Here is a 12,806-nt window from a genome sequence, read left to right as displayed (position 1 = left end):
GCACAGTCTCCATGCTACACTGATAATAGTAGCAAGGCTTTCCTCTGTATACACATATCCTATACAGTAAGTACAATGTTTGCTGTAGTATTTGTGTCCCCTTCAAAAGTTGCTCTTGAGAAATTGTATGTTTATTGTCACCCACCAACTGATGAAATGTATGCCGAAACGTGTAAAAGTGAATTCTCTATTTGACTATGTGATCTTTGAAAAAGTTCTGTCAGCCGTGGAAAAAGAATGAAATGGAAACCACATTGAGACATTGTAGTGTGAAATGTCAGCTTCTGATCAGAGGTGCTGATGTTCATTCGCACCACAGTGTGTGTGGCTACACAAGCTTAACCCCTTAACGCCGACTGTCAATAGCGTGTGTATTCCCCCAATGCCGTTTTTTTTACATTCGATACATACCTAGGAACCTTTTGCACGCACTGGTTTCTCGTAGGACCGGTCGGAGTGGGAACTACATCCAGTTCACGGAAGCGAGATTAACCCTAACCCCTTAACCACAACCCCTAACCCTGACCCTTACCTTAAAAAGACTACTGTCAATGTTAGGGTGTAGGAGAGTGTTTTCTTTCTTGCTGTCAAGATTCATTTATTTGTCAATTACTTTGTGACATGAATAAAATCTACATATCTGAGATGGGAAAATGTCTTTTATTAATTTTACCATTTTGTAAAGAATTTTACCATGAATGCCTGTTGTCGCTAATTTGCATCATACCTACATTTATATCTATTCTATATGCTATAGACAAATTAACAATCTCAACTTAATTTAGCATCAGCTTGGAGCCAGAAACACACATAATAATTTTTGTTATATCCTCCTGAGACCCAGCCCATTGACTTATGTCCACTGTAGTGGACATTTGAGTTTCATTCCTCTCCTTGGAATCGTTTGTGCAAGTCTCTTAATTCCTGCTGTACTGTACAGAGGACATCCTGGGCTTTTCAGTGATGTGTTATTTGATTGGCTGGGAGGCCGGGAACCGCCTCTTTCTTTCAATCCAAAATGGACAGCATAGGAACAAGCACATTTTATGGAAAGATAAGAGATGAGTCAAATATTATTATTTATTTTATGATAATCATATATTTTCTTGTTCATTAAGGTGTTAGGAATCATATATTGAGTTCTGATAGAAACTACATTATGTATCTTTTGAAAAATTGGCATTTTATGAATGTCAATTATAGTGGACATCAGGACTATCTTCATGTAAATAATGACTCCACATCTACCAAATTTGTCTTTTTTCATACTCAAATGATCCTGTTGTCCACTACAGTGGACATTCTTTAAATAAATAAAAATAAAAAAATTTAAATTGTAAGATGTTTTTTTAACCTTAAACAGGTATGGAATCACAAAAAAATCTGATTAGGAAAAACAAAATTTTCCTCGGTTCTCAGGAGGATATAATTGTGAATAATTTCAGGCGTCACAGGGTTAAGGGACCCACTGCTTGTCCTATGAAGCACAGAGTCATGCTACACCACTGACCCACCTGTGTGAAACAAATCTCTCCGCAGTGTCATCTGCCATGCATGCCATTTTGTAAATTCTGATGGATCTTGATTGGCTGTCGGTGTTTCGTTTTGTGTCGTTGCAGTAGCAGGGTACCCCATAGCTTGACCCTGAGCGGGACCCCTGGCATTTACAATATAGACAGACAGATTGATAGATAGATAAAGAAATGGAGTAATGGATAGAGAAATGGATAAATACATACATACTGTACATAGGTACAAAGATAGATGCATAGCAATGGTATATACCAGGGAAATATGTAATAAAGCAGGTGCATTCAGGATTAAGGATAACTCTATATTTAATATGCTCATCTCCTTGTCAGTGGCCTCTATGCCAAAATCCATACTCCATTAACCTCTATGAGAGATGATGCTTATATCATTAGCTTGTGTGTGTATGTGGGTTGATGATGATGATGATGATGATGATGATGATGATGATGAAGATGTATAGGTTAATAAAATATTTTGGCTGCGTGCGGCTGTGTGTGTCATGACTAAATTAGTTATTTGGGGACAAGATTGTTTATCTTTAAATTTCAGAATCAAATGAGCTTATATGACAGACTGGTGTAATTGTATGACAGGAAATAAAGCATGCATTTCTGCTGTCCTTTCCTTTTATCTTATGCATGTATTTTTCTATACTGTTAAACATTTAGCTCATGCTTTCTTTTTCCTACTTTGTCCCCTCGTCAATATCAAATCCTTTCCTGATCTGATCATTTTTGATCATTTGTGGCATGAATTTGTAAAGTCTACTGAAATAACAAACCAGTGTACTACAGTACATACATGTATAGTACATGTGTTTTGATTTGTGGTCAAAATGGTTACTCTACAGGGAGCATGGACCTTTGCTACCTACTGTGACGGGCATTTAGTGCAATATCTGTGTGAGCAGCCACTGCAAACAGTTTGTTACATCACTCAAGTACCTCAGCGCACTGAATATTCTTTCAACCAGTTGGACCAATTAACGAGAGGTAGCTAACGTAACCTCCTTTCTATAAACCTTAACAGCATGATGGGTTTTTGTAAAGGGACACATAACTTGCTAATATTTAACAACTAATGCTGTGTGGATTTGTTTCTGCAGTCAGTAGCGCACAACAGAAGTTGACAGCACTTCTGTTAGAAGTGCCCACTCTCAGTTGTCAGTCAACCGATGCCAAGGGAAATGAGCCACTCAGAGTCTTAAAGCTCTAGTGCGTAACTTTTTGATATTAATGAACGTCCGTTACATTCAAGCCATTGCTAAATGAGTTGCTACAAAGCTAATTAAGACTATCAGCTCCACACAACTCTCTCTGGATTTCTCAGCATGGCTATGTTCAGAAGATTGGGTGGTCCGGCGACTTTCATGCGCAGAAACTCGAGTAAAGATAATTACCTCTTCCATCTGTCCATCACGTTTTTTTTAATCCTCCGTGTCCTCCTTGGCTACTAGCTACTGTGTACCCGCTATAGCTTTAAGGTGTAGACGTTTAAAAGAAACAGAATAAAACATTTTATCCTCCTTTTAAACATTTAAATTTCTATATTTTCTCACACAAACATTGAGGAGAATTTTAATTTTAAATTGACTTAAAGGGAACACCTAATTGATGTATAACTAATTCCGTAAGAGTCACAGGGTCGCCCATTTTATAACGTCCACAATTGCAAAACAAGTGACTGATTCCATCGGTGTTGTGACCAAGATTGGCCACCTCAATTCTGAAATGTAGATTGTGTCAAACCACCCAACCTAAAACTACATTCGATAGTGGAGTGCAGTGTGCAGTCAGTATGAAAAGCACATGGTTCTTGAATTTCATGGTAAAGCCTGAACCATGCCGTGGGCCTATTACATGCTCTACCGAAGGGATCATACTGTTAGCTTTCTGCTCAGCAAACAGAGCTCGGCTTTCTTGGGCCTGGATGGAGGTTACTGTGTAAACCAAAGCTCATCTTGATGCCAGTTTTAGACTGAATGAATCTCCCCGTTTCCCTCTTCATTGTTCTGCTCCAATAGGCGCGTGCTCTTTCTTTTTTTACCCAACCCTAAAAAGGTAAGATATTCTTAATTTTTGGGGGCTAGGCATGGAGTCAAAGTCACAGCTGGTCCAGAGAACACCACACTCATTTTTACTAAAGTCAGCCTGCCTCAGCGTTGCTGAAGCAGGTGTGTCTGTATCGATGCTCTCTGTGTGATCATCCCCTATCCTCTGGTGGCATTATGCTCCGTCTCTTGTGCAGTAAAGTCATCCAAACGGAGCTCATGTTGTTCTGTCGATCCTCTCTTTGGAGAACAGGAACAGAGGACATTTAAGTGTTCTATAAAATATTAGAGGCAGTAGTTGAGGTTTGTGTGTGTCCGTGCTTGTGTATGCTCACACAGTGAAAGCTGCCCATGTGTGAAATATTGGAATGAATGTCAGTTTCCTTCCAAGTGATTGCCTCAATCCCTTGTTACGTAGATATTTCTAGAAAGACTAACAGTCATGCACAAACTGTGTGTGTGCGTGTGTGTGTTTGTGGATAAATTGTAAGGAGTGTGAATTATGTAGGCCCTATTATAAAGGTTGTGTTGTATGTTATCATTAATATTAATGTGTTTAAATGAAGATAGCCATGTTAAATAACTGGACAGACTGCTCTCTACTGTTTTGGTGTATTATTAATGTATTTACACCAAAAATATATTTATTTCTTAGCATTTATACTGATTTAACCTCATGTTAAATGTACACCTCATCTAACACCTGTATTAATAAATAAATAAATAAATAAATACTATGTTGAACATCAGAGAAAGAAATAATACCATAGAAATAACAAAGAAAAAAAATTAATATTTAAAATAGTAGAAATGATTTAAATATAATTGTAAGCAGATTTGATATCAGTTTAATTATTCAGATGTGACATTTGTACCCTAATTTATCTGAATAATCTACAGTGAATAATAAAGATATCAGAGAATACTTTTTTTATTGTCCTGCAAAATAATTCGTGTTAAATTACTGTACTTTTCTCACAGAAATATACGCAGCTGCAGCGTTCTTTAAACACGCACGCATTTGACTAAACGTGTTCTTTTCGATTCATTATTTGTATTAATTTAGCTCTAATTGTCCACATTACAATTTCAATTACGATAGGCTACATTTCCAGAATAATGTGACAGAAATTGTGGACCTCCGTGTGTGTGTGTGTGTGTGTGTGTGTGTGTGTGTGTGTGTGTGTGTGTGTGTGTGTGTGTATCACACCATGCCTGTGTATGCCTGCCCGCATGCTGCCGGGTCCTTTTTAGTTAAGCCTAGTCACCCCCCTTTCTTTCTCAATACCTTTGGTTTATACAGCTGCCTCAAACCCAAACTGCGCGAGCGTGCACACACACACACACACACACACACACACACACACACACACTGTGTGTGCAAATGTGTGTGAGTGTATGAGAGTGAGAGAAAGAGAGAGATCATGTGTGAGCGGCTGAGAGGTGTAGTTTCTGTGCTATGAATACATATGTGGTTGGGAAATCGGGGAGATCAGAGCAAAAGAATGCAGAGAGAGAGGGAGTGTGTGTGTGTGTGTGTGTCAGAGAGAGAGAGAGAGAAAGAGAGAAAGAGAGAGAGAGACAGAGACAGAGAAAGAGAGAGAGAGAGAGAGAGAAAAAAAGGCCCTCCTCCTCTCCCTCCACACATCCACACCTCCAGCCTCCAAAATGCAGAAATCCCGCCTCTCCCTCTCCCTCTCCCTTCACTCCTCACCCCCTCTCACTCTTCTCTCTCTCTCTCACCCTCTGTGTCAGCCAATCCCATTCTTCCCTGGGCTCCGGCTGTCCTCGTGGCTCCGCCTCCCTGCTCGCTCAGCCAGCAAGGAGAGCTCCAAACTTACAGAAGCAAAGAGGGGGAGAGAGAGAGAGAGGGAGAGGGAGAGGGAGGGAGCGACGCGGACAGGCACACTCACAGCAGCGGTGGCAGAGGCAGAGGAGAAGACGGCGCTCTCACACACTTACACGCACACGCACACACACACACACACACACAGGAGCAGCGGCAGGCAGAGGGAAAGAAACCGGAGTAGAGAATAGAGGAAGAGAATTATGCATTTCCTTTAACTGACAGAGAAGAGAAAAAAGAAGGGGAAAAGAAGAGAGAAAGCAGGGGCTTTGTGTTTTTTTTTCCTCCAGTGTTTTTCGTTCTCCATCCCTACTTGGAGCGCAGAGGCTGGATGAAAACAAGAAGTGAGAGAAAAGACTGAAGCGGTCCTCCCCCTGCAGATAGAGAAAGACAGAAGCCAGAACAAACCTCATAAAACAGGGCTTGTGCTTTTTATATCTTTTCTAAAGAAGAGAGGGGAGAAAAGCGGGGGAAGACAGAGACGGAGGTGTATTCCTATTTTCCCCCTCAGCAGCAGGACGACTCGGAGTGTTCATGTGTGCCTGAAAGGATCCTATGTGTTTTTTGGGAGCGTTAACCCTTTAAAGCGGGCGACACTGGAGTACGCACACAGACAAGGTAGACGACCCAATTTATTTTTTTTGTCTTCTTTTCTTCAAGCTACACGTTGTGTCACGCGCGTGTGTGCGCGTGCATGTGTGTGAGACTGTGTCAGTATGTGTCTGCATGCTTTGGGAAATTGCTTGGTCTCTAGTCAATTGCCTCTCATTGTGTGAATTCACTGACTGAACGTAAACTCGCAGTCAATCAGTGTGTGTGTGTGTGTGTGTGTGTGTGTGTGTTAAAATAGTGCCAAACGGGGCCTCATGATTTGATTTGGTAAGAAAGTAGAGGGAAAACCTGTCTTTCCATCTGAGCTGAGCACCGTCCATTTTCTCTTCCCATTTTCCCTTTCTTGTCTTTCATTTTTCTCTTTTTTTTCTCAATCTCAATCTTTCTCTCATTCTTTTATTTTCACCCTCTTATATTATTTCTTCACCCACTGCCTTTGTGCTCTCTCTTTTGGCCCAATCCCTCTTATTTCTCAAAGTCTTGGCTCTGGTCACACTTTCCAAACTAAAGTCTATAAGGTTAAATCAAGCGGCAAGTTAGTCAGTAAGCCGACACTCAGCAGTCATTTTTTGATTTTTTGCACTCACTCAGTCACTTACTAGTACACATGCCAACCGGTAATTTAGTATTATCAGCTCATGTTCATCTAAATCACTGTCAGCTTCTTCTTTAAGGCTGCCAATCAATGAGTGACTACTTTCTTTTATCTCTGTGCTACAGTCCTCTCACGACACACACACACACACACACACACAGTGACACACACACATGAATAAATATTTCAGTGGTTAATCATATAGCAGCATTAGCCTCAAGGTCTGGTTATGATTTTGAGGCCGTTACGTAGGGGCAATATTCAAAGGGAATGGAGATGGGGAATATTACCTTAATTAGGGTACCAATCAATGTGGAGGACATAATGGGAAACATTCAGGACAAAGTGCTGTCAGTCAAAGTTGTTGGCAAAGATACCAAAGACATTTCGGGCCCCTAAATGTCTCCTAGGGACCAGTGTTTTTTTGGATTTAGTTCCTCCTCATGCAGAGTAGAAATGTTGCCTGTGTCTGACGACGAAACACAGCCCTGCTGTTAGTCCTGCTCTCACAGTTCATGATGTGGTGGTGAAAGATTCTGCCCAAGCAATGATCTACATCACGTTGATCAAGTTGATGTCAAGGATGGACATTTTGAATTTACACCCGCAAGTTTCTCGTCCTCCTTCGAAGATGGACTGTGAACTTAGACACGAAGCAGCCAGCACTTATGTTAATTATGTTTTTCATTTGTTCTTATTTTATCTTTTAAAATTCAACTTAAAGTTGATGCTACCTACCATGATGTGTAGCTTGAATTTATACTACTGTATACACTTATCGTATCCAATACAGAAATTGTGTAGCAGGCCGATACTGACTCAAATAGGTGGATAAGGTATTGGTAACAATCCAATTCAAATTATCATTATTCAATTTATTATTTTAATGATAAATAACAATTTAGTAAATTTATATATATGTATTTATTTGTTACATTTAGTTTTACAAAGCAATGTTTAAGTCAAGCTTAGTGTTGACTTACAAATTAAAGAATGTCACTTCCACACAGTGAGGCATACAGCTGCTTATTAATTAAACACCCAACCCGAAACCCAGGTAATAATAAAAAGATCCAGATCAGTGCATCCCTAACAAATGTTCATTCAGTTGTTGGAGTACCATTCTGGAAGCCAAAGAAGGCTACAGTGAGTCAGATTACTTTGAAATGATCACAGTTTTATATATGTAAATTCACTGCACTGTTGCTTTTCCTTTTACCTCAGCGAAAGATCAAGACAGGTCGGCCAACATGCTTTGGTGCTCAAAAGCTGGGTTCTGTACATGAACTGGTGACACGTGACGCTGTATTCTAACTTTAGTTATTAGGCCCACTAAACCGAAACCAGCAATTTAGCACATTTGTCTTCAATTTCTTGTGTGATATTTATATATTCTATTCAAAAATACCATGTGTATTTTTTCAGTGTACATTAGTCTATTTTATTTGTATTTATTTTTACACATGATCTACAGCTCAAATGTAAACGCTGCTCTCTAAGGTTTAATGAAAAAACATCTGTCCTTCTGTCCGATTAAATGTAAAAAAATAAATATGTACAACTGAATAAACGGAGAGAATGATGAACTGAATGGGATCATGGTTATACCTTGCTGTCTGTCACCTTGCCAGAAGTAAACTGTATTCAACCCAGTAAAAGGAGGGGTAACCTCGGAGAGCATCAGCCCATCGAATATGGCTTTCTGACAGTTTAACGCTTCTGCTTTTAGCAGTGTGTATTGTGAACGACATGTTGATTGTGTGTGTGTGTGTGTGTGTGTGTGTGTGTGTGTGTGTGTGTGTGTGTGTGTGTGTGTGTGGTGAGGTGAGGGTTAGGGTGGCTGGACTGCTCAGACACAGAAAGAGAAGACGGGCTTTAGCTCTTTGCCTAATCGCTTCCAGACACAGAGATTTGCATTCCATTACTTTCTGTGCGTGCGTGTGTGTGTGTGTGTGTGTGTGTGTGTCTTTCTCTCTCTTTCAGTCTTCTCCTCTTACTGCCCCCCCCCCCCCCCGTTACCTTTTCAATTAGAAACATAAATTTTGAGACGCTTCTAAACTTGTGCATGTGAGTTACGAAGCAGAAGAGGAAGTAGGTGATGGATTAAAGGAATTAAACTGTCACAGCGAGAGGAAAAAATTCTCAAAAACGACTGTGGATGGACAGATCGTAAAGAAAAGAGGGCAGAGACGATGGTAGAGAGTAGAACATGTGTAACTGATTAAGATTCCAGCGGGCCTATTACGAAGGATAAGATGTCAGCGCGAGAATAAAGGGGCTATAAAATTATATATCCTTTTCATATCAGATGGTCTGAAATAGTCGGTTACTGAAATGTGTCTGAGCAGAAAGCAAAAGACAGGTGCAGATAATGTGAAGATGTCACAAAGAATAGGAGAATTATTTTCTGAGTCCAGTGGTAGCTTAAAAAAAAGATGATGATTTGTAGTGGTGTATGTGTGTGTGTGTGTGTGTGTGTGTGTGTGTGTGTGTGTGTGTGTGAATAATCGTAAGAAAGTGGCAGAGCCTTTTTTCACATGTCCTGTGATAATAAATAATTACATTTCCCTGGATATATTTGACGTGTTTGTCAAGGTGATTTTTACGTGCACATATTTGGGCTTTTTCTGCTTCTCAGGAATGTTTTAGTGGATTAGGCCGACTGCGAGTTTCAGACCAACCGCTGTGAGAGAAAATGCAGTCAGTCAAGCAGCACAGACAGCTGCCACATTCCACTGGTGGAATGGAACACCTAAAAAGTACAATTTGGTAAAGTTAGGATACAGCAGCACATTAATGAAGTTTTGACTGTATAATTAAGGAGCACATTCAATGTGTTGGTGTTCATACAACATGAGGCCTCATTGGCAAATTATAAAACTAGTATTATAATTATTATAGTCACAGCATGACAGAAAAGGGAAAAGAAGGGGATTTGAATACGGTATGTTTAATGACATGCTATTACAACAACTGAGTAATATCTTCTAATTATACTGTACAAAACAAAGACGTTTCATTTGAATGGAAGTGGAGCTGTGAACTAATTTTACTTTTTTCAAACTTTATTTTTTTAGTAATGGACTGAACTGAGCAGCTGAATAGACCTTTTTCACGGCAGACATGTTGACATGTCGTAGTAGGAATACATAAAACATAGTAGGAAAAGCACAGGTGTGTTCAAAACCATTACTGATGACTGGATTCCATAAAGTAAATTAAAAAGTCTTAACATGAATCCAACATATTATTAGCAAATATAAATCCCCGCTGATGATAGGCTTACTGGCCTATAGGTAAGGTAGTCACTGAGGTAGCCATCCACAGATACAGTGCATCCTAAGGATTCAATGTGACACATGTATTTTGAACATTATTTATAAAATCATGCCAACAATTAGTAGGGTATTTTAATATATTGGAGAAATCTATGCACAAAAAGGTATGTATAAAGGCTGCAAGTTAAGGTAGGCCTAGTTTAATATGCCACTTCATATTATAAAATATATGTAGTAGGGGGTCCCTGCTCCGTCTCTCTTTCAGCTAGGGGGTCCTTGGCTTAAAAAATGTTGAAGACCCCTGCTCTAGTACATCAGAAATAATAGACTATTTCCTTTAAATGGCAATTACTAGCCAATTTTGAATGAATAAAGTTAACTTTCTGTGCATGTCTGAAACCTTATATGTTGCTTGAAGGGAGCACGTTTTGGCCATATTTTTAGTAAAGCCACCAGTGTCAGTATCAGTCTGAGGGTGCACCTACAGGCCTTTTAGAGCAGAGCTGGCCTCTGGCTTCAACGCTCATCTACAGCATCTGGCAGTGCGAGCTTGTCGTCGTGGCACGGTGCAAGCCTTTGGAAACAATAGCTTTCAAAGCACAGCGGTGCTGTTGCCTTTGGTCTGAAATGCCCTTTAGAGAAAGAAATGCAGAAACAAAGATGCATGGCTTTCAAATTTTAAAGCCACAATAAACGATGCACGTTGCATCCCATTTACAGTTTGGTACATAACCACTAATGGAAACTAGACCCAAGTGCTACTGCAGCTTGATGTCACTTTTGATTGGATTTATTATTGTCTTTTGAAATGTGTGTTATTCAACAATGCGCAAGCAGTGCAAGTGTGTTTGTGTAAGTGTCACCGTGCGGATGTGATGCTGTGTGATTTTCTTTTGCTGCAGGTTTTATCAGATTATTATGGACGTATCTGCAGATTATAGCCGACAGTGTATTTGTGAAGGACTGACCACTGGGGCAGACAATGTGACCAGCCAACCATTATATGGCCTGCTGGATCCCAGCACTGCTGCAGTTAGAGGAACACTCACACACACACACAGGCATGTATGTTGCTGCACGGATATGTACATATTCACATGAGCAACCATGCGTGGGATGCAGGAACACACACATTGTTCTAGTGTTTCTGTCCAAGTTTGAGAAACAAGCTGCCAGTGTGTGTGTGTGTGTGTGTGTGTGTGTGTGTGTGTGTGTGTGTGAGTGTGTGAGTGTGTGAGAGAGAGGAGATATTCATCCTGCTTTAAGGAACTTGACTCTCCTATCTCCTTAATTTCTCATTCCTGCACTTTTCTTTCGTTTATCTCTATCACTCTCTTGCACACACACACACACACACACACTCAACCCCATATATCTCGCTCTATGTCTCTCTCTGTTGCTCTCTCTCCACAAATAGAGCACTATCTCCTAGCAACAAGGCCTTTGAGAGTGATGTGTGAGATAGATTGGGTGTCTGTGATATAGGGGCCTGTGTGTGTGTGTGTGTGTGTGTGTGTGTGTGTGTGTGTGTGTGTGTGTGTGTGTGTGTGTGTGTGTGTGTGTGTGTGTGTGTGTGTTTTAAAGCTAGAAAGATGATGAAAGTCATCCGAGGAAGGACATCACTTTGAAACAGGAGTTAAGGAATGAATGTGAGTCAGGCTTGCTCTTGCAAGTACAGTTATGTGTGTGTGTGTGTGTGTGTGTGTGTGTGTGTGTGTGTGTGTGTGTGTGTGTGTGTGTGTGTGTGTTTCTGCGTGTGTCTGTGCACGCGTGTGCGTTTGTAGTAAATTTCCTGATGGACTGCTATTACTCAGAAAATAAAAAGTTTCAGTTATTCCTAAAATGCCCTGAACCACACGCTCGCACACACACACACACACACACACACACATGCATGCACACTGATATGCTGTAACATTATTCTTTTGCTATGCATATTTGAACACAAGGATTTACAATAGTTTGCACATGACACTGACCCGTGGCAGCACAAAGGTCAAGCTCAGTTTTATTATTTTGGCCATATTTCCCCTTTTTATTATTTCCATTACATACAAGGGCATTTATAGTTCATTCATCATAAGAGCGTAGCTGTAATGTGTATAAGGGGGGGTGTATGTGTGCCTTTGGACTGCTGTGTGAAAGTGTGTGTCTGTGTGTGATGTACCTCACACGTCCCTGAAAGTGTTTGTGCATATTTTAGTGTGTGTGTGTGTGTGTGTGTGTGTGTGTGTATATATACGTGTATCTATGTACTTTGTATCTGTGTTTTTCAGACAGCTCCCGTGAGAGAGCACAGCACCATTCCTTCTCATCATTAATTCAAAAGGACAAATTGGAAAAAAATGAACATTCTGCCTCTCATTTCAGTAGTGGAGACAAATCAAAAGAAGCCGTCAAAGTGTCCACATTATTATCAGTCATACTGTGAGAGGTGGTGTATGTCCGGACCACAACAGGAACGCCATCTACAGTATTTTACACACACAGTGAGAGAACTATTCAGGCCTCTTGTGCTGCAGAAAAAAAATTGATACGTACCGGTATATTTGATCTAAAAGTATACACAGTAAGTGTTTCCTCATTTGACAGTATATTCACATTTTCTTGTGTTGCAGAAGTAGTTGCAGTAGTAGTAGAATGCACGTGGAGAATATGATGCCACATGTATGTTTCATGAAAGCATAGTGGAAAATTAACAAATAAAACATGCAGAAGTATGAAGATGTGCTTAATGATTTTTTTTTTTATCAAACAATATACAATTAACATTTACACAAATTCAATTAAATGCATAATTGCTTCTTAAAATTGTTGCTAATTAATTTTCTGTCAGTTGACTCATCAATGTATCCATTAATCGCATCAGCGCTTTGTAACTGCTTTGCATTG

The 12,806-nt window shown here is 40.0% G+C and overlaps 1 protein-coding gene across 2 annotated transcripts in view; it reads left to right on the top strand.

Moving 5' to 3' along the window:
• Positions 1-5,462: 5,462 nt before the first annotated feature.
• The window catches only part of tenm3 (teneurin transmembrane protein 3), a 225,769-nt gene continuing 218,425 nt past the window's right edge, over positions 5,463-12,806 (top strand). For both annotated transcript variants that reach the window (XM_028590658.1, XM_028590650.1), the window contains exon 1: positions 5,463-6,047. The gene's annotated coding sequence lies outside the window, so the exon portion shown is untranslated. The remainder of the gene's footprint in view (positions 6,048-12,806) is intronic.

This window comes from Perca flavescens, chromosome 2 (assembly GCF_004354835.1).
Source record: "Perca flavescens isolate YP-PL-M2 chromosome 2, PFLA_1.0, whole genome shotgun sequence".
Classification (NCBI taxonomy): domain Eukaryota; kingdom Metazoa; phylum Chordata; class Actinopteri; order Perciformes; family Percidae; genus Perca; species Perca flavescens.
This window is presented reverse-complemented; position numbering and strand designations above follow the sequence as displayed.